The following is a 19,686-nucleotide window of genomic DNA, read 5'->3' as shown; positions in this document are numbered from 1 at the left end:
TCACATTGTTCTGGCTGAATCCTTATTTGCCTTTTTTTGCTCCCTCCCCATCTAAAACAGAGAAAGTGAGTGTGCTGGTGAGCCAGACAGTCATGGACGAGGGTTCTTGTTGCCTCTGTCTGATAAAAGCCTGTCCCAAAGGAGACAGCACTTTCACAAAGTATGAATTTCATGAAAACAGGTTGTGTCGAGAGCAGAGAATGGGAAGGGGGAAGGGGAAGTGTCTTGGAGGAGGGAGGGAGGTTTGCCGAGGCAAGTATTCAAACGTCGTGCCTTCCGGGAGTGGGATGGGCACGTTTGACATCATCAAAGGCATTTGCACTTTTGAATTTCCAGTAGCTGTAGCTGCTAACGATGTCCTGGCCACGCGGAGTAATTACCATCTGTTTCTGTATTTGAACATTCAGGCAGTGTGCCCCTCCAGACATCTCTGCCTTCACATCCAGACCCCTTGGGAGATCCTGCCCTGTTGCTAATTGTCGGGAGCTGCCTGGAATCCTCATCGTTAAGATCCCGCTGTGCTTGTGAGGTGTTGCCTTACCTGGTACGACAACAGCTCGCACCAGAATGCCAAGCAGCAGCCGCCGTCGGAGAGAGTAAGGCCAGTGGTGGGAGCAGAACTGTGAAGTCACCACCAAAGGTACCAAAACCACGAGTGAAGAATCTGAGTCGACCCAAAAGCAGACCGGTTCCTGTCTCCAGGCGGGACCGAGCTCCAGCCCATCGCCAGCCGGATGCCGCGGGCAGCACTGACCCTTCCAAGAGCTGTTGTTCAAGTGGATGCTGACTGAGTGACCTAAAATGTGAGGTTGGTTGCGCGTGCTGGTGCGACGCTGATCAGCCCCGGGTCTCCGCAGCCGTTTATTCTTACGTGCTTTTCTTTCCTCTCTGTTCGCCAGCTTGGTGCAGCCGCTCCTTCCAGCAGGCTGGGCTCCGTGCAGACACCATCTAGCATGCTCCGCACAGCGGGCCGCTCAGCTGGTGCCAACAGCAGCCGCTCGATCCCGGGGACCCCAGGCTGACTTCACACCGACTGGGCATTGCACCTGCAGAGCAGAAACCGTGTTGGGTGAGAGGCTTTTCTGACTGCTCGTGGCTCTGGACCAGGCTGGGAGGGGCTGAAAGGAAAAAGACTTTTTTTCCTCCAGTTTGTAAGCGCGGTTACCCTGCTTCTTGTCGCCCACGCCTCTCGTTCGTGTCTGTCTGCCTTGTTTTGACACCTTCTCTGGGCGTTCCCCTCTCCTCGCTGTCTGTGTGAAGGCTACGTGCTCTTAGGGTGGGGATACTGGTGTCCCCTGGTTTCCTCATGGCGAAGAAGAAACTGCAGGAGTGGAAGAGGAAATGTGGGGTCTTGCAGGACCTCACAATCTCAAGCTGTGGAATTGGCATGGCTGTCCCAGGCTGTGTTTGAGGCAGCACAAGGGCAGGAAAATAAATTACTCTAAGAAACTCTGCATTGCGTTGCCTGCAGTAACCACAGGGCTGTGGCAGTTCCCAGCCCAGGACTGGGACAGAGGTAACTGTTGTGCCTTACGTGGCTGGGCTGCTTTCAGCCTGGCGATTCCGAGCGTGCTCTGCAGAGACAGGACGAGCTGGTGGGAAACTAGTCTGAGCTTGAACCTGCAGGATGCACTTGCGGTGTCTGCTGATGGTGTTGTCCTTGCGTTGAAGCAAGGACTGGCTGATGTGGCCTTATCCAGGCCAGGGCTTTGGATTAATCAAACAGACACTAACGTGCTGTGTGTTGGCTGATCTGCTCTGCCTAGGTGCCTATGGGCTAGCTGGAGTCTCAGTGTGGCTCTGGTGTCCATCCTCAGCAGAAAGTCTGCAGGTGTCTCTCACAGTTTGGGGTCAATGAAGCCAGGCCATGGGTGTGCTGGTCTTTGAGTGGGGACTGTCACCAGGCAGGGCTTGGCTGAGGTCTGCACCATGGCCAGCTCTCTGCTGGGAGAGGGATGAAGCAACGTTCCTGCTCTTGGATCCGTTTTGCTGCAGCCTTGGAGTGTCTTGTGAATGCTACTGCAGGCGTGCAAAGCCCTTGTTCCTGTTGCCTGACCTTGCCGCGCCGGATTCTTTAGGAAGCAGAGCCTGGTGGAGGGAAGGCTGAGGGTCTGTAACACCACGGGAGGCGAAGGCAGCTGGATGTGTCCTGCGAGGCATTCGAGAGCGACTCCTGTAATGTGATCCCCTCTCCATCTGCCTGTTTGGGTTAACGTGGGTTCAGGATGCAGCCAGCTGCTCTTGGTTAAGAGGCCAGCTCCGTCGCCGTGCGGGGAGGCGTGTTGGGCGGCCCGTTAGGGCTGGCTTTGCTGCAGCAAGAGCAGCTTCTTACTCAAAGCATCTGCGTTATGTTTCAGCCCTCTCATCTCAGAGTATGGCGTTTTCCTCATGTGATCATTATATTTGTTCAAATAACTGCTCTCGTGGGCAAATATTGCTTAAGGCGTTGTGTAATTGAACACATCCTGCAGTTTCAGCTGTACTGGTGTAGCCGAGGAGGAGCCACTTGTGCCAGAGACAGGGAGCCACTGTAGCTGCTCCGGTGAGGAACGGGGAGTATCACCGCGGTGTCAGTATCTCTGTCACTGCAGTCGTACCAGGCGTTATTCCAGTGATATAATTTCAATTACAATATTGTCTTCTAACAGAAATAGTGGCGTGGCTACGGCATCAGTGCGCGGAAGGGTTCATGTGGTTTTTAGGATGGCCCAGGACAGAGTACAGGCGTAATCTGGAGGTGGAGGGGGGTGAACAGTAATGTGATGCTTCTCCATCAGGCTGTTGCACTGAGCTGTGCTAGAAGAGGAGGTACCTTCTTAGAATTATAGAACCATAGAATGGTTTGGGTTGGAAAGGACCTCAAAGATCATCTAGTTCCAACCCCCCTGCCACGGGCAGGGACACCTTCCACAAGGTTAGGTTGCCCAAAGCCTCATCCAACCTGGCCTTGAACACCTCCAGGGATGGGGCAGCCACAGCTTCTCTGGGCAACCTGTTCCAGTGCCTCACCACCCTCTGAGTGAAAAATTTCTTCCTTAGATCTAATCTAAATCTGCCCTCTTTCAGTTTAAAGCCATTGCACCTTGTCCTATCACTTCATGCCCTTGTAAAAAGTCCCTCTCCAGCTTTCCTGTAGGCCCCCTCTAAGTACTGGAAGGCTGCAATAAGATCACCCCAGAGCCTTCTCTTCTCCAGGCTGAACAGCCCCAACTCTCTCAGCCTGTCTCCATAGCAGAGGTGCTCCAGCCCTTGCATCATCTTCGTGGCCTCCTCTGGACCCGCTCCAGCAGCTCTGGACTTGCCCCCTCTAGGTTTTGTTCTCCCTGTCCCACCTGCCCTGTGCTCTCCTGGTTCCCTGTGCTCGCAGAGAAGGTGGCAGGCAGCCTCGTGTGCAGTTCTGGGTGATCCTCGTGCTTTCGTCTCCTGGTCGTTCTTGATGGAAATGCCAATGCCACTGTTGTCTGTCAGGTGTATCCTGCCTCTGCACTTGCCTGAGGCACAGCCAGGGATGTGGTGGTTTAAATCTAGGCCAGTTGGTTGGAAATTGGGATGCCGTGCCTGATTACAGCCAGAAAAGGCCAAACTGTGTAAAAGTGGCAGAAGGAGACACCCAGGTACTGCTGCCCTTGTGTGAAGGGTCCGTGTGGCTCTGGACAGGGCGGTGCAGTGAGAACTGGGAGCTGTCTCTAGCAAGGGATGCAGCTGGATGTGCCTTGGATGACTTACCTATGTACTGTCTGTCTAATCTGTGTTAGAATTAAAGCTGCAGCTGGAGTGTCTGGGGACAGTGTGCTCAGGGGACATCTCCTCCACCTCCTGTCTTTGAGACTTTGCTTTCCAAGTCCGTGCCCTGAGTTTTCACTGGCTGTGAGACTCCACTTCTTGCTGCATCTCTCTTCCCCTCCCTTCTGCAGTGGCCAGCTCTCCATCTGCTTATCTCTCAGCTTAGCATGATCTGAAGATACAATCCCTGATGTCCTTTTGGGTATGACCTCGTGTTTGTGCTCCTATGGACTCTATGAATTCAGCTCGCTGAGTGATTGGGAGGGACTTCCTGGGTCATCAAGTCCAGTTCCCTACTGCTGAAGACAGTCATCTTGTGCAGGTCATGAACTTGTCCAGGAACTAATTGTTGGAGCTAACTCTGTGCTTTTTTCCCCCAGTGCTTCTGGAGCAACTGGTCCAGAGATCTGCTCTTTGAAAGGTTAGAAACCCTCCTCTGACTTCCAGTATCCAGTTTTCCTGGGCTGGTTTATCGTACTTGTGCCGTTGCAGAGTGTCATCTTGCAGATGAGAGATGACTTGCAGATTTTTTTTCCTTCCCTGGTTCGCTGTAACCTTTATGTCCTGCACCAGTCATGGCTCTCGATGCAGGCTTGTCCTGAGAAATGTGTGGAAAGCTACTTTGTTTTTCCATTGCTTCTTTTTGGGAGGTTGGTTTTGCTGGGCCCGTTGATTTCCGTGTTGTGCTTTTGAGGTTCTAAGTGCCGCTGGAGTTCTGAGCTGCGCAGTTGGTGAGCGCAGAAGAGCACTTTTTGCGCTGCCGTCACTTCTGTCTTCTTTTTAAATGTTTGTCCTTGCTACTTGTGCCATCCTGCCCCTTCAGGAGGGAGAGATGTTGTCAGAAGCAGTTGAATCAAGGTGAACCTGATAAAGCAATGTATTGAAGAGCCAGTGCCTGGCTCTTACTCATGGCTCTTATTCATGTTTATCTCTAGCTGTGAATGTGCAATAACAACAGTTCTGTTCTGCACAGGCTGGCACAGCCTCAGACAGGAAGATCTGCTGTTTACCAATCAACACTCTGCTGTAAGTGAGAAAGGGGGGGAAAAAAATGTTGTATTGCTGCTGGGTAGCCCAGAGTGCAGTTAAACCTTTCAGAAAAAAAAAAGAGGAAACTAAGAGCACATGTGTTACTCACGATGCATTTTTCCTGGCAAGAGTCCCGTGTGTGTGTTCTTCCTGCAAAGCGTCCCTGCTTACGCTGCTTCCCATTAAATCTACAGCATATTGGTAGCAGGCAAGTAAAAGCTTCCTGGTTTTATATTGCAACTGGTCTCAGCAGGCAGTCTGTCGAGGCAATGCTTCAGCCTGGCACGCTCCGTAGCTGGGGCAGTCTGTGGGCTGAGTAGGATGACAGAACTCTGCTACGAGGATTATAAACACAGGGAGGAAAAGATCTGGAAATTCGATCTGCTGGTAAAGCTTCCCAAGCTTGGATGCTGTGGCTTGTCTTGCTTTGTTTCTTGCCCTTGTCTGTCTTTCTGTGGCATTAGGGCCGTGTTGCTAATGAGCCGAACCGTGCCAGCCCACACAGGCTGTTGTTAACGCTGCACTGGGAAAGTCAGCCACAATTGCCTGGTAAACTGGAGGATACAGCGGCTGGTTGCACTTCATTGAAGCGATGTTAATTGACTTAATGGAGCACTGGGGTTTTAGAGATTTGGTTGTGATTGTGGTGTGGTTTTTTTTAAATGTGTGTCCATTCAGACCTTTCTTGCAGTGCCTGTGTGGCCGTTTTCATGCTTTTTCAGAAAAGGACCTTCCTCTGCTCTTCCGTTGACAATGGAGATGGGTTTTGAAGTTAACCCTTACTTCGAAGAAACTTTCCTGTCCACTGCTTCTCCCTCTTTTTCTCCCTGTAGCTTGTAATTAAGATGTTGATTGCCCATTCAAATCTGTGTAATCCTCTCTCTCAAAGTGACCGTGATAGATTTCCAGTAGCTCACTGGATAATCTATCAACTGGTTTACGGTGTCCTGTGCAAGAGAGAAGGGGAAACTTTTTTCAGACTTTGATGCTAGTTGCTTTGTGGCTAAGCTGGCTCTACAATAAATCTCCTTTTCCTGTCAATCTTTGCTTCAGGCTTTGGACACCTCTTCCTCTGCCTGCATACTTATGAAGAGTCAGTGCTGGGCATTAAATGCAGCTCAGCCCAACTCAGCTGCTGTGTATGAGTTTCTTCTGTGTTAGAGTCGGGTCAGAACCAGTTTCGAGGCAGCTGAAAGAAGGTAAAGATCCTCAAGCTTGCCTTTGCATGTTAATGTCCGTGGCCAGAAAGATGTGCTGCTGCTCTGGGCTTTGCTAAAGCGTAGCATGAAGCGTGAGGTCCTGTTCTGTGCTGGTCTAGGACTCCAGGTTAAATTATCTTGTTACCTCATTAATAGCCCATCTGGAAATCTGTTACCAGGCAGCTAATTTCATCTAATGATATCTGTGCAAGTAGCTATTGGAAAATAGCTCATTTGCAGCTTCCAGTCCCTTGGATTTCCTCTAAGGCCAGAACATCTGACTCGCCTCTCCTCTTGGAGCCCTGCTGCCCCATCCCAAACATTGGGTGGGTAAGTTTTACCCTTCTCTCCACTTCCCTGTCCTCCCATTTGCAGTGCTTGCGTGCTGCCTGCAGTCCTGGTGCCTTGGGAAGGGGAACCCTGCTTGGCCCTGGGAGGTAAGGCAGTGCTTTCTGAGTCCCGGGACTGTGCCCCGAGCCACACGGGAAGCTCTGCGGTAGAGCATGAGGGCTGAAAAAGCCTCCCACATCCCAGTTGAGTGTGCCAGCCGCTGGCCTGTCCTTCCAGTTATACCTTCGCCTCGGTCTGTCCTTGGAGGTACCTTCCCACCCCTCCCCAGCAGAAGCTTTGCAAGGAACTGGAACTTGCCGACACCTTAATTTCCTGCTAAGACTGCAGCGCTCGGGCTGCCTTGTAGTGCTGGCAGGAAGAAAAAGCAGCAAAACTTTGTTTCTTGTCACCAAGACACCACCTTTGTGCAAGACACCTGCTCAGCATGGAGCATTCTAGTTTGAGTCCCGCCGGTGATGATGGAGCTCTTGCTGCCCTTGAGCCGTAGAGCTCTCATTGGGTCGCTGTTTAGCATCTTGGGTTTCAATCTGTCCTGCATCTCTCTGAGGTGGATGTCTTGTTGCTTGCCTGTTCTTTCCCCCCTGCCCTGTGGAAGAAGAGAGGTCGCTCATCCTTCCTCCCCTGGGGTTACTTCTTTTATCAGGGTCATCTCAGCCTGGTGAATACAAGTCAACTCTGCTTGGTGCCAGTACCTGGCTTGGCACGTCCTGAGTTCTGCCCCCCTGCCTTGTGGAGCTGGGAGCCTGGCTGTATCACTTGCTGTGCATGCAAATGGTTGAGCTTCTTTTCCTTGCTTGGTTGGCATGACAGTCTATCGGGCCTCCACCCTGTGTCCTTCTTTTGTTGTCCTGTGCCTGACCTCCTGTGTGGCTTTATAACTCTCTCACGCTGACGTGTCTCCTACTGTGTACCTTACCCATCCCTGCACGCTGTTCCCTGCTTACCCTGTGAGTGTGTGCCTACTTTGGCGGTAGGTGAGGAGATCTCCTCTTATGCATGGTGGCAAGACTGGTAGAGAGCCATGTCTTCATGATGTAGGAAGTGGTCTCCAGCTTGATGCTCCAAGCCAACCCCAGCTCCTCCAGCTGCACTCATCTGCCCCTGAACTACTTTGTGTTTAGGATGTGAGAGTTACGTCCTGCAGTCCCCAGAGAGGAGGCTGCTCCTGCCAGGGCTGTGCGTGGGAACTGGACCTTCAAAGCTCTCCAGGAACCCTTATTTCTCCCTGAAGGCAGCAGGTTGCATGTGAGTGAGAGCAGAGCGCTCCTCCTTCGCTGTTGAGGGTGGTACCAGGTCCCAGCCTGTCTTAGTCAGCCCCAGGCAGAAGAGCTCACACAGCAGAAGGAAGGACTGGTACTTGCAGCTTCAGTCCTAGAAGAAAGCCTCCTTGCTGTGTGGCTTCCTCGTGGCACAGCTTTGAGGGATGTTTTTGCCCCACGTACACGATGTGCCTTCTCCTGGGCCAGCTGCTGGCCCAGCACCTTGATCTGGTGTGCGGAGTGGCTGCGTTTTCATTCCTGGATCTTTCCTGGAGCAAGGCAGTGGCTCAGAGGTGACTTTATCTAGAGATTGGAGGAGTGGAGAAAACTAATGAAGTGGCAAAGTCTTGTCCCTGAGTCTGGGATGCTGAGAACCAAGAGAGGCTGGAAAATTCAGGCAGGAGCTGAGCTGGCTTGTGCTGCATAGGTGAATAAATTAATAAGAAAAGGAGCGTGGGGGATATCCTGTCACAAGGAAGGGGCTTCTGCACGTGGGACAGGCTGGGGTCAGTCTGCCTCACTGGCATCCGCAGTGGGCTGGAGCAGCTCCAGGGACCTCTGGCTCTTCTTCCTGCTGCATCCCAAAGGGAAGACCTTGGGATTGATCCTAGGAGGATCCTAGGAAAAGTTGATCCTGCAGCTTCCTAGATACATTGACACACGTGGGTTAGTTCCCTTTTTTCTTTTTTTTTTTGCTCTCTTCAGAGCCAAAACCTACTTTGGAGCCAGAGGGAAGGAAAGGGGGTTGGGCAGACCCACATCCCCACCCTTCCTGCCTGCTTGGCTTTGGGTGGTGTGACAGAAGAGCTGAGGCCCAAAGGGTCAGGGCTGCTGACTGGTGGGGAGGAATAGGGTCTATCTGGAAGCATCCAGGCGACTGCTCGGCTGTCCTGGCAGCAGGAGGAACCTCCATGGGAAAGCTTTGCCGTCTTAAAGTCGTCGTAAGTGCCTGCTGCTCAGGGTGCTGGTGGGGCAGTTTGAGGAAAGGTCTGCCTGACGTGCGACAGATCAGGGTAAGTGAGTGTGAGTGGTTTGGAGTCGGAAAGATCAAATTGGGTTTTATTTTGCAAGCGATATTTTGGGAGCAGTTGAGCACTGACAGTTACAACCTGGTAATTATTGCAGCTGCAGGGGCCAAAAAAACCAAAATCCAAACCCAGCATCTTGCTAAGGTGCTTAACTGTTAATTTCCATGAGTGAGATCCACCCTTCTCAAGACACTTCAATCTGTTCACGTTGTTGCTTCCTCTCCTGATTAGATGGGTGGAAGCAATGCTTTATTAATTAAGAGGAAAATCCTGCTCCCTCCTACCAAGGCAGAGGAGCTCCTGGCAGTTTGCTCCCCTTCTGCAGCTGAAGCCTCCCGTGTTCAGCGTGGGCGATGTGTGTGCGGGGCATCTCCTGGGGCATCTCCCTGCCTGGTGGGAGAGGTTCCTCAAAAATAAGGCTGAGTGCTTCCTTCTTCGTAGGCTTCTTTAATTGACCCCTTCCCTTGCTCGGGTGTAGTTTTCATCCTCACCTTTACTTTTTTTTGCTGGCTCTTCATTTGCTTAATGTTGGCCAAAGGCGTTTTCTGGCTCGTCGTGGCGAGCACGTACGTGCTTTGCATCGAGCCGTAGTGCTGCTGCTCCTCCTCTTTTCCAACAGGTTCGCCCTCTCCCCTCCTTCGGCCAACATTCCCCCCTAAATATCGCTCATTGGCCACTCTCACCTGGCGTGAGGGGTGACCCTGAAGAAAAGGATTTACCGCTTTGCCTGGAGAAATCCGATTTCACGCGCCGCTCGCAGCCAAGCAGCCCACTTAGACCAGACAGTCTCGGAGATCACTCCGACTTAGCCGGGTTATCCTCCACCTATTTATAGATCCCTTCCTCTCGCCGGCTCCACCCGCCGCGGGCTTTCACGGCACCGCTTTAAAGCAGGGCTGCCAGCCTGCCCTCTGCCCGCGCCGCGCTCGCCTTGGGCTCCCCGGTGCGGACCTGGCAGAGGAGGACGGCAGCCGGCAGGAATGCGGGCAGCAGGCATGTCTGTCGCCTGTTGTGGTGAGCTAAAACTGGCGTTTCCGTGCGGAGGAGGAGGAGGAGGAGGAAGCAAAGGGTTGTGCTTTTCCAGCTTGAGAGTCGGCTGAGGAAGTGGTCTCGAACCAGCCCGTGGAACTGCTTTATTTAGGGCAGTTTAGCTGTGTTGGAGGGGAAAGAGGCTCTTAGCTAACTGAGCATCCTGCCTTCTGCTGCGGTCAGCCTGCGGGGAACGGTACGGGGCTGTGTTTCTGCCCATCTTACCTTTATTTACTTACTTTGTCACGGTGGAAACCGAGTCTGGAGGTGAAAGAGTGAGTTTCTTCTTCTGGCAGGTCTCTTCGTTGCACGCCCGGTGCCTTTGCCGCTGCCGTGCGGCACGGCTGCTGGAGCACTGACGGGGCAGCGTCGAGGGACGTGGTTGAAAAGCCGGAGGCACCGTAGGCTGGGACAACTGGTGTCTCCAGTTAGGCTTGAGCTGGTGATAACTTGGAAATACTTTCCCTCACATCAGATGGCTTTCATTTAGCCAGAAAATCAGATTTGTTACAAATTAACTGCTTGAATAGCAGGAAACGAGAGGGGAAGCGCCAGGGATCCATTTTGGCTGGATCTGCAAAAATCAAGGAAATCTCGCTGTTAGGCAGGTAGCGGGAAGCAGAGTGTGGGGATGCGTTGGCTGATGCACAGCAGTTAGGCAGACCAATTAAAACGAGGAAATCAAGGTAGGAAATATTGGGTAATTTGGCTTTTTTTTCAGTTTTATTTTATTAGTCCAGAGAAAAGACCACGACCGAGCAGTTAACGTTCTCCAGCTAATGGCCTAATGCAGGCACGTTCCGGTATTAAGCTCGTAGCAAAACTGCACCTGCTCCTTGAGCTGCCACATTCAAGAGTCTGTTATCTATCGAGGCCTTTCTTGATCCCTTAGAACAATCCTGGGATTGAAAAACTGTATTTTAGGAGTCTTTGTTTCAGGCTTTTTACTGCACAAAGTAGTTTCCTCGCAAAGGTCTTTCTACAGTTCATTCATCTCGTTAAATCCTGGTGGGTAATTGAATACGCTCAGCTGTGCTCATTTTTTTTTTTCTTCTCCCTCGTTTCTTCTTTTTTTGCTCTGTTAAAAAACGTTCCCTTGATCCGTTCCTCCTGACACGCATCCAGATTGCCGTGCCTTTTTCCTTTAAGGCAAGACGTGTGTGTTTAAACTTTGCATACCAGAGGACATGAAACGTTTCTGGGATTTAACCGTAAGGATACTCTAAGAATGTATTTTAAAAAGCAGGAAAGACAGAGGGAGAAAAGGAAGAACAGTTAAAGCCCCAGACCTGCTTCTGTGGGTAGGGGGGTGCTCAGTATCAGCTAAAAGTTGGTGTGAGCTGAAAGTATTTCTTGGCTGTGTGTGAAACAGTGACAGAAAACATACTCCTGCAGATCCCCAGTCTGTCCGTTTTCAGCCATACTGTGGTGTTAGTGGGGAACAGGAAAAGAGGCATGTTTCATTTTACATACAAGAAAAATAACGTTTCTTCACTGCGTACAAGCCATCAAATTGTACTCCTCATAGCTGAGGTAACTGGAAGCCTGGTGTGCCAGTCAGAGCCTGGAGCTTTCAGAATGACCTTTTTGTGTGTGTGGTTCCCAAGGGCCACTGGTTTGGGCTCTGAGGGAGCTCGTCCCCTTCGCTGCTGCTCTACCATGGTGCCAAGGGCTTTTTTCTGGGCTCTGGTGGGCTTTCCTCCACTAGTCGGGCTGCTGCCCCGAGCCTGGGAACTCCTGGTGCTTAACTGGGGAGAGCCTCTTCTACAGCCCCTGTACTCCCCATCTCTGGGCAGCAACAGCTGGATGCAGTGACACGACCCCTTCCCATCCCAGTTAGTGCTGGGATGGGGGTCCTGGTCAGAGCATGCATTAATAGGCTTCTGAAAATGGAGGGTTGTTGCTTAAATCACACCTTATCTTTCTCTCTTTTTCTTTCCTTTCTTTCCCCTTTCTCTTTTGTTTTGTTTGTTTGTTTGTTTGTTTTTAACTCTTGATCAGAACCGACCTTCCTTTCTCCAGTGTGTTGGGATCTTTACAGCAGCCCATGCCGCAGCACCTCGCCTGTTCCACCCGAACTACCCGTGCCACTGGCTTGGACCTAACCTAGGATAAATCTCAGCGTGGCCTGGGTAGGGGGGAACCATGGGGAGCTCTGCCTCATCGCTGGCCGCGGAGACGGAGTCGGACCATGGCTTCAGTAGCACACCCTACCCGGGGCACCCAGCCGTGAGCTGGTATAGGAGTAGTCACAGTGGCCCCGTGTGGGAAAGTGCCCTTATAACGCGGCAGCATCAGCATTTACACCACCGGGTGCGAAGGTAAGGAGGAGGGGAAGGAGCCTGCTTACCTGCTTACCTCTCAGCTTGAATCCGGGGCAGTGCATTTGGGAAGTGAGTCGCTTCGCATCCTGTCGGGTGTCAGGTCCCTGCGTTCAGAGGCTCCGTGCAAATCCTCGTGAAAGCTAGAGCTGAATTTCCACCGGTTTGAGCGGTGCCAAGCCACCTCCTTTTTACACGGCTGCTGGTGTCTCCTGCGGAATAGACTGCAGGACTCATCCCAGCTCTTCCTCACTCGCCTAAATTGTGCAGGCGGCTGCCCGGGAACGGGATCTCAGTTCCCTTAACCAGTTTGCCATGTTCCTGTGGCTCCTCTTCTTTCTGGCCTCCCAACTACACTGTAGGTGCGACAGATGGAGGATTGTGACTCCAGGTTGGGTGGCCGTAAGTAGCAAGAGTTTCTGGACTCAAAATTTGGAGCGAGAGAAGCTGTTTTCATGCAAAAGCAGGGAAACGCTTTGAATACCAGATCCAGGGGAAGGAAACACACCAAACCAGAATTACTCTGAAAAAGAGCTCAGTGTTTCCAACCCTCAGTTTCTGTCCCTGCTCGATGAAATCCCCACCTGGAACGTGTCTGAGGAGTCGTTGCCTCTGCCCCTTCCCCATCAGCCGCTTGCAGTGAGGAATTTTTCTTCACGTTGGAGGGCTGGTGTCCTGCATTCCGTCTCTGACAGGTTGAGAGGTATGTCAAAAGCATCGAAAAATCCTCTGCCTGGGGGCTTGGCTGCAGAGGCTGCCGTGTTTTGTGCTAATAATATTTGAGCCTTTGCCTAATGCCTGCTTTGTGTAGATTCCAGCCTTGGCTGGGTGTTTGTACTTGCTTGAGTCTGATTGGATCCGCTAGTTTTTTAGGAATAGCTGCTTGCTTCTGAGTGTCCCCGAGCTGTCATGGCTTTCCACTGGAGGCATTTGCTGTGATGGTCATGTAGTATCTGTCGTGTAGTCCTTGTTTTTTTTGCCTTTCTGCTGCCGCTGCGAGTCCCAGAATCTGCTTCACGGTGTCTGGTGCACGACTCCGGGAGACTCCGGGGCAAGCGATGCCACGCTGTGCTCCTCGTAGCCTTGTCTTGGGTTTTCTTGAGCTGATAATGGTGTGAAACCAATTAGCTGTTGTCTTTGCTCTCAATCGTGGGCTTGAGTCCCTAGCAATGCCCAAGAGGCCTTTAAAAAGGCAATTTTGTGCAGTTCCCAACATCTATTGCTGTGTGAGCCAACCTTTGCGGGTGGCCCGCAGTTGTGGTCGGCGGTCTGTGCCGTGTAGGTTTGTCTCCTCTAGTTTGGAGGAATCCTGTGAGCAGAGCTGGGTCCTTCCTGCAGGATTATTCCTTCCAGACTGCTGCTCTTTCCCCAGTTGCCTTGAAGAGATGGGGAAGGTGTCGGTGGCTCACAGATGAATACCCTGGTTACGCCCGTGTGCAGCCAGCTCCAAGATTTAGGAGCTTCCAGTGCAAAGCTGGCACCGGGCACCGAGAAGGTTGTGTCTCTGCAGCCTCGTGTGCCAGCTGAGACTGCTCATGATTCGAAGTCTGTAGCTTGGAGGAGCTTGAGAAACTAAGCGAAGTCTTGACACGTGGAAACACATTTCCTGCTCAACCAGCCTTCGTGGTGGAGCGGATGTTGGGGCAAGAACAGGAACTGCCGGTCTCGGTGCAGATAAAGGCAGTGTCCTGTTAGGACAGGAGTAGTTTTTCTGATAATTATGTATTTCCCCTGCTAAAGGCAGAAGGGAACTCATCCCGGCTCAGTGCCGCGTGGTTCCTGGAGACAGGAAAATGACTGGCCATGATTCACTGAGCAGCGCGTTGCGTGGGAAGAACTCGCTTTAGGCAGCGATTATGGAAGCGGGTTCAAAAGACCTGCTGAGATCACCAGGCTGTTGGGCATCGAAGAACCTGCGGTTCCCATGGCGAGACGGGTGAAACAACAGGGGGAAGAAGCAGGGGATGATTGGTTTCCAGAGAGGAGCAGATAAATATATTCCTTTAAAAAAAATGAAGTCAGTCAATAGAACGAGTCAGGGTAGGTAGCCCTGCCTCTGAACATCCTCGTCTCTGGAGTCCTGTAGTGCAGGAAGGAACTGGAGTACTGGGGAGTCAATTTGAGGCTGGACAGGAGTTCTGGGATAGGCTTTGCTTTTCCTGCTGATTTCCTGTCCCTGCCTGCGGCCACCTTCAGAGCTGATAATGCTTTGGCTGCTCTAGAGCGGCACGGAGCCAAGCCTGCTCTGGTCTGTCTCAGGGATGAACACAGACCTTCCTTGGCAGGAAAACAGGGATGCGAGTACTTCACAAGTGACTTTGGTGTGTACTTGATGGGGGAATTGGGGGAGGCTTCCCTCACGGTGGGGTGGAAGTAGGGGAAGAAATCCGTGCCAATTGGCTTTTGAGATTTTTAGAAGCAGGGAGGAGGTTACAGTTCTCCTGTTGCCTGGGTAAGGCTGGGTGGTCTGGAGTACCCTGTGTGCTGAAGACAGATGGATACAGGGAGAAGAAGAAGGGTCCTCATGATGGAAGCAGTGGATGTGTGACATCCAGATTTGAGTCCCTGGTCTCTTCTGGGCCAGGCTGCACCGTCTCTTTCTACAGGTCAGCATCCCAGCTTTTAAACAGGAGCATGCCCCTGCCTTCCCCAGGGTGCCAGGAGGACAGAGCTACTTAAAGACTAGAGGTACCAAGTGTTGTATGTCCCTGGTAGCTGTGTGTAGCTACACAAATTCTGGCGTAGTTGCAAGTCCTCCTTGTTTGTACAGTCAAAGGTGTTTGGCCTGGGCTGTTGTTGGATGAGAGCGTTCAGCTGAGCCTGCAGACCCATCGTGGCCGAGCTCTGTGACGTGCCAAACCCTTCAGGAAGCTGAGAGCAGTGAGGTGCAGTGCCATGAGTCCAGGTGCTGGCAGTGGGACGTAGCCCCGTCGCTGCTGCTGGTGCAGTTGAGTGGTTTGGGAGCCCTGGGCTCATGGTGGCTTCTCCTGCTGCTGCTGGAACTGGTGATGGTACCTCTCCAATGTGCGTCCTTCCACATCTGTAAGGTGTCAGGAAGGACTTAGGGCACTGGACTGTCTCCCAGATGAGGTTTAACAGAGTGTTTCTGTTCATCTAGTTGTTGTTCCCCACGACTTGTAAAGAGGGACAACAGGGTCCTGCTGAGAACTGAGACCTGCTCGAGTTCGCTCCGCTCAGAAGAGGCCTTTTGGGGAAAGTGTTGCAAGATCTGTGCAGCTGAATCTCAGTGTCTCTGCCCACCGCTTTGTTTGGCTGAAGCTCTATGAGCTCCTTCCTTTTCCAGAGAATATGCATTTTCTGGAGTTTCCCACAGCCTTCTGCAAAAGCTTCGTATTTTGCTATAAAAGCCTCTTTGGAATGAAAAACCTCTGGACCTCAGTAACTGTGGAGGGAGGAACAAACTCTTTTTTTTTTTTTTAAAATACTAAAAATACATAAATCTCTGCTTTTAAAGGGAAGTGATGAGGATGCCTGCTTTTGTTGTTGGCAGCTGGTGGGAGGGCACTTGCTGTACCCCCACCCTGCTCCCCAGAAGCACCACTTGCTTCTGGAGAGAAACCCAGAGCGAGACGTCCGGCACCTTGACGTGTTTGGACCCCGTGACTTAAATACACGAAAAGCGACAAGTCAGAACTGCTGGGTAGCATCACGCAGTCCCATCTCAGGGGCTTTGAGCCATCTCGAGGCTGGTGGAGATGTTAATAAGGGGACACTGACATACCAACGAGTGGCAGGGAGCCATGTGGAGGGGAAATGCAGCTCCTTTCCCCCCTCCTGTGTTGTGGCACTTCACCTCCGAGTGCAGCAGAAGCAGAACTGCTGTCTGGAGGACATGTTTCTCGTTGGGGAAACCAAGGCCCAGAGGAGAACTGAGATGTCTGAGAAGAATCATAGAATCATAGAATGGTTTGGATTGGAAGTGACCTCAAAGATCTAGTTCCAACCGCCCTGCCATGGGCAGGGACACCTTCCACTACACCAGGTTGCTCAAAGCCTCGTCCAACCTGGCCCTGAACACTTCCAGGGTTGGGGCAGCCACATCTTCTCTGGGCAACCTGTTCCACTGCCTCACCACCCTCAATATAAAAATTTTCTTCCTTAGATCTCATCGAAATCTCCCCTCTTTCAGTTTAAAGCCATTAAAGCCAAGAAAAGCTACTGGTGAAGCGTCAGGTGACTCTGCAGCGTTCCCCTGCTTCTGTTTTCTGTCATCGGACTTCAGGTTGGGCATCACCCTCAGGAGGTCTGACAGCATTGGCTGGCCAGTGTCCGTGCTCTTTGGCGTACAGCCACCCCGAGAGAGCTGGGGTTGGGGCTGTGGGCTGGGACAGGCACGGCTCCCTGGGTTTTATCAGCAACCTGCTTGGATTTGGATGTGCTCAGAGAGCTGATTTTGCACCTTGAAAGAATCACAGACTGGTTGAGGTTGGAAGGGACCTGGGGTCCAGCTGGTCCAACTCCCCTCCAAGCCTCCGTGCAAAGAACAGAGATGTGTGTGGCTGTGAAAAAGCTGGAAACAGCAAAAAATCTGATCTGACTCTAAATCCCCTGAGGAGGGATGAGGAGGGAGATAGGGACCGCTCTTCCAAACCACAGGGGTACTAACATCAGCTCTGGTATTCAGGACACGCCTGTTCATCACACCGGTGTGGAGCCCGTGTTCCCCAGGTGCTGCAGTGAGGTGGATGCGTCCCTGAGCGGGTTGTGCTCCCTCTGGAAGTTGTCGTGACAGGGAAGTTCAGCTGGGATTTGGTAGAGTAATGATGCTGCAGGTTGTCGTGGATACCTGCTTGATGGGAACATCGGGCCCGTAACTGTTTGCTTGCCAGTTCTCACCAAAGCACGCGGCAGCTGGAATAGTGTCTTGCTGAAGAAAGCATGCGGTGCCAAGGCGTTGGCAGCGTGGTACGCTGTTCCATCTGCCTGAGGCTTCCAGTCCTGCCCGTCCGCTTCCCATGCTGGCTGCTCCAGCGGTCCGCTTGCTCACAAAGCCTCCTAGTTGTTTAAATTGAGGCTGTTTATGGCTCTGGAGCCGTGAAGAACTTGGAGGGTGGCGCAGAGTAGTGGAGACCAAAGTTCTCGATAGGTACCTGAACAAACTCTCCCTTTGCGCCCTGTCTGCCCCCTAACCTTCCCCATCTCCATTTCCCACAGGGGCAGGTAACAGAGCTGTCCTGATTGCTTACCCTCTCCAAAGAGAGGGCAAAAGCCAGGGCAGAGTCAGTTGTGTCCTCGTCTGATGCAGCAAGGTCGGCTAAAATGCAAACAGAAGTGCCTGAACCCCTTGCCTGGAGTGTTGGTGTCACAGCATGGAGAGCTCAGCGGATCTTTCCCACGATAGTGCCATCCTTTAGAAGGGAAAGCAGCACTTTTACCTGGTTTTGGGGTGCTCCTGACTGCAGTAGCTGAGCACTCTTGCTCCAGGGAAGAAGGTTCAGGTCCTTCTCTAAGTGCAGCTGTTGGGTAATTTTGCTTTGGTCCTCTCAGGAAGGGGTTTAGCATCCAGCTCTGGCTGTGTGTAGATCCGTGGTCCCGTGCTCTTCATCTCTTTCGGGAAGAGATCCTGGAGATGCGGTTTTGCCATGAAGGAAGCCGACCTCTGGTACTCTGTGCTGCAGCAATGCATGGCAGGAGGGCCTGGTAGAGCCCTTGGGTGCTGTGTTTGGAGCAAGCGTGTTCCCAGATGTCGGTATGTTGGGAGTGGGGTGGGAGAGGGATTGGTAGGTGATAAATTTTTTTATTATTATTTTTTAGGAGCAGGGAATAGTAAGAGGAGCCACAGCAGGGATTTTTTTCCAGAGCAACCCTTCTCCATTGCTCTCCTGACCTTTTTTGGCTGCAGAGGCAGGAGCTTGGACTAGTGTTTTATGGCAAATCACTTGCCCCCCTGAGGGGTGTCACGCATGTAGCCTGGAGCTGTGGAGCAGTCTCAGTCCTCCAGCAGGAGCTGATGGATGGATGTGATGGCAGCAGGAAGTTCAGGAGCCTGGCTGAGCTGCTGCAAGGAAGGAGAACATGTAGGAAAGTGTGTGTGTGGGGGGGTTATTTATTTTTGTCGCAGGGTCACACAAATGATCTAGATCTAGAGTGGGAACCACAATCCCATCCACCTGGTGTTGTCCAGCATCTGTCCTGGAGGGAGATGCACCTACATCAACCTCATGCTCCTGCCGTCGTGGGCTTAGAGGGGGGGTGAGGGCGAGAGCAGCCTCCTGCTTTCTGCTGGTGGGGTGGGCAGGGAGCTGCCTTCCCCTCCGAGCTGCTCAGTGCTGCCAAGTGACCAGTCGTTTCCCGGGTTCGTTCCGGAGCTCGTTGCTTTCCTCCAAAATTATCAGGTCCTGGTTGCTGCAAAAGGCACGGGCTGGATTTCTCCCACCAGTAACTTAATCCGGTTTTAGTCTCCGACTAAAGCGATTCAGAAACGGAGAGAGGAAGACAAGGCAGAGCTGCAGCCTCCCCTCTCCCGGCGCCTGCCCTCAAGCTGGCCGTGCCGCTGAAAGGCTGCCTTGATCCCATCCCGGCTGGAGGCTGGTGCTCGTGCGTGGAGGAGACGGAGGGGAGCGTGTACGGGCCGAGCTCTGCAGGCCTTTGTTCCCTCGGCTGCAGCAGCTCCCCCGGTGCGGCGCCCCGGCGAACAGAAGGGCAGTTGTTCAAGGGGCACGGAGAGGAACGATAAGCTGCGGTCGGATCTGTTGGCACTTGGCAAGCCGGAGCTGCGTCTGTCTGTTCCTGCCCAGGGATCCGCAACCCGCCCAGGTAGCCGTGCTGTATCAGCCGCTCTCCTCGACAAACCGCCCCGGGCTTTTGTTTGGTTTGGGTACCTTCCCGTGCTTCTCGCCCTGCCAGCCTGGCGCTGGCAAGGCCCCAGCGTTGCAGCCGGCAGCCCGTGCCAGCCGGTGCATCTCGCGGCATCCGTGCCCACAAGCATCGCTGAATCCCTGTGAGGGGTTGGTGCTGAAGGTCACGGTGAGGAGGTGCGAGGAACTGAGCTGAAGAGAAGGAAGCTGCTCCTGCGGTACAGATGGCATTTAGGAGGCTGCAGCAGGACGTTCAGAGCAGAAGGAAACTTGGAAGTCAAGTGCGAACGCAGCCCGCAGCCTTTCCCGGTGGCGGTGGGACCGTCGGCAGGAGGGTCGGGGCAGTGCGTGGGGTGAGGATGAGAGTTGGGGCTCCAGGTGCTTGAAGGCTGCCAGGTTGGCAGCTTGCTGGGAGCTGGAGGGGCCTCGCCTGCCCTTGCCCAGAGCAGTGCAGAGCACAGCTCTGTCCCCAGACACGCGGTTCCAGCCATTGTATGTATTTTCCCCCCTGATTCCTTGGGACCCCAAGAAGGAGACACATTTTATTCAGAGCCCTGGTGTTGGCTGGCACGTGCCCTGTGCAGCACTGGGACATCCCATTGGACCTGAGCCAGCAGTTGCCGGTGGGTCCTCTTTAATCTTCCCTGCTGAGGAGCTGAGGCTTCTCCTGCTGATTCATCCCCCAGCTGTTGAGTCTGTCTGTGGAGGGGGTCAAATTTGGAAACCCTTGTTGCTTCTGAAATGTGGAAAAGCTTGATTGATTGGTTGATTGATTGATTGATTGACTTATTTATTGGCAGGAGCTGCAAGGTTGCACCCTGTGGCACAGAACGGGCTGATCATTGGCGCTGCCATTTGTGGGTTTTTTT

The 19,686-nt window shown here is 52.7% G+C and overlaps 1 protein-coding gene across 1 annotated transcript in view; it reads left to right on the top strand.

Annotated features, from left to right (window-relative positions):
• Positions 1 to 903: 903 nt before the first annotated feature.
• CAPN15 (calpain 15) overlaps positions 904 to 19,686 on the top strand; it is a 54,567-nt gene continuing 35,784 nt past the window's right edge. The window contains 1 exon segment of the mRNA XM_086622086.1: positions 904 to 1,069. The gene's annotated coding sequence lies outside the window, so the exon portion shown is untranslated.

This window comes from Tauraco erythrolophus, chromosome 17 (genome assembly GCF_009769465.1).
Source record: "Tauraco erythrolophus isolate bTauEry1 chromosome 17, bTauEry1.pri, whole genome shotgun sequence".
In the NCBI taxonomy this organism is placed as follows: domain Eukaryota; kingdom Metazoa; phylum Chordata; class Aves; order Musophagiformes; family Musophagidae; genus Tauraco; species Tauraco erythrolophus.
This window is presented reverse-complemented; position numbering and strand designations above follow the sequence as displayed.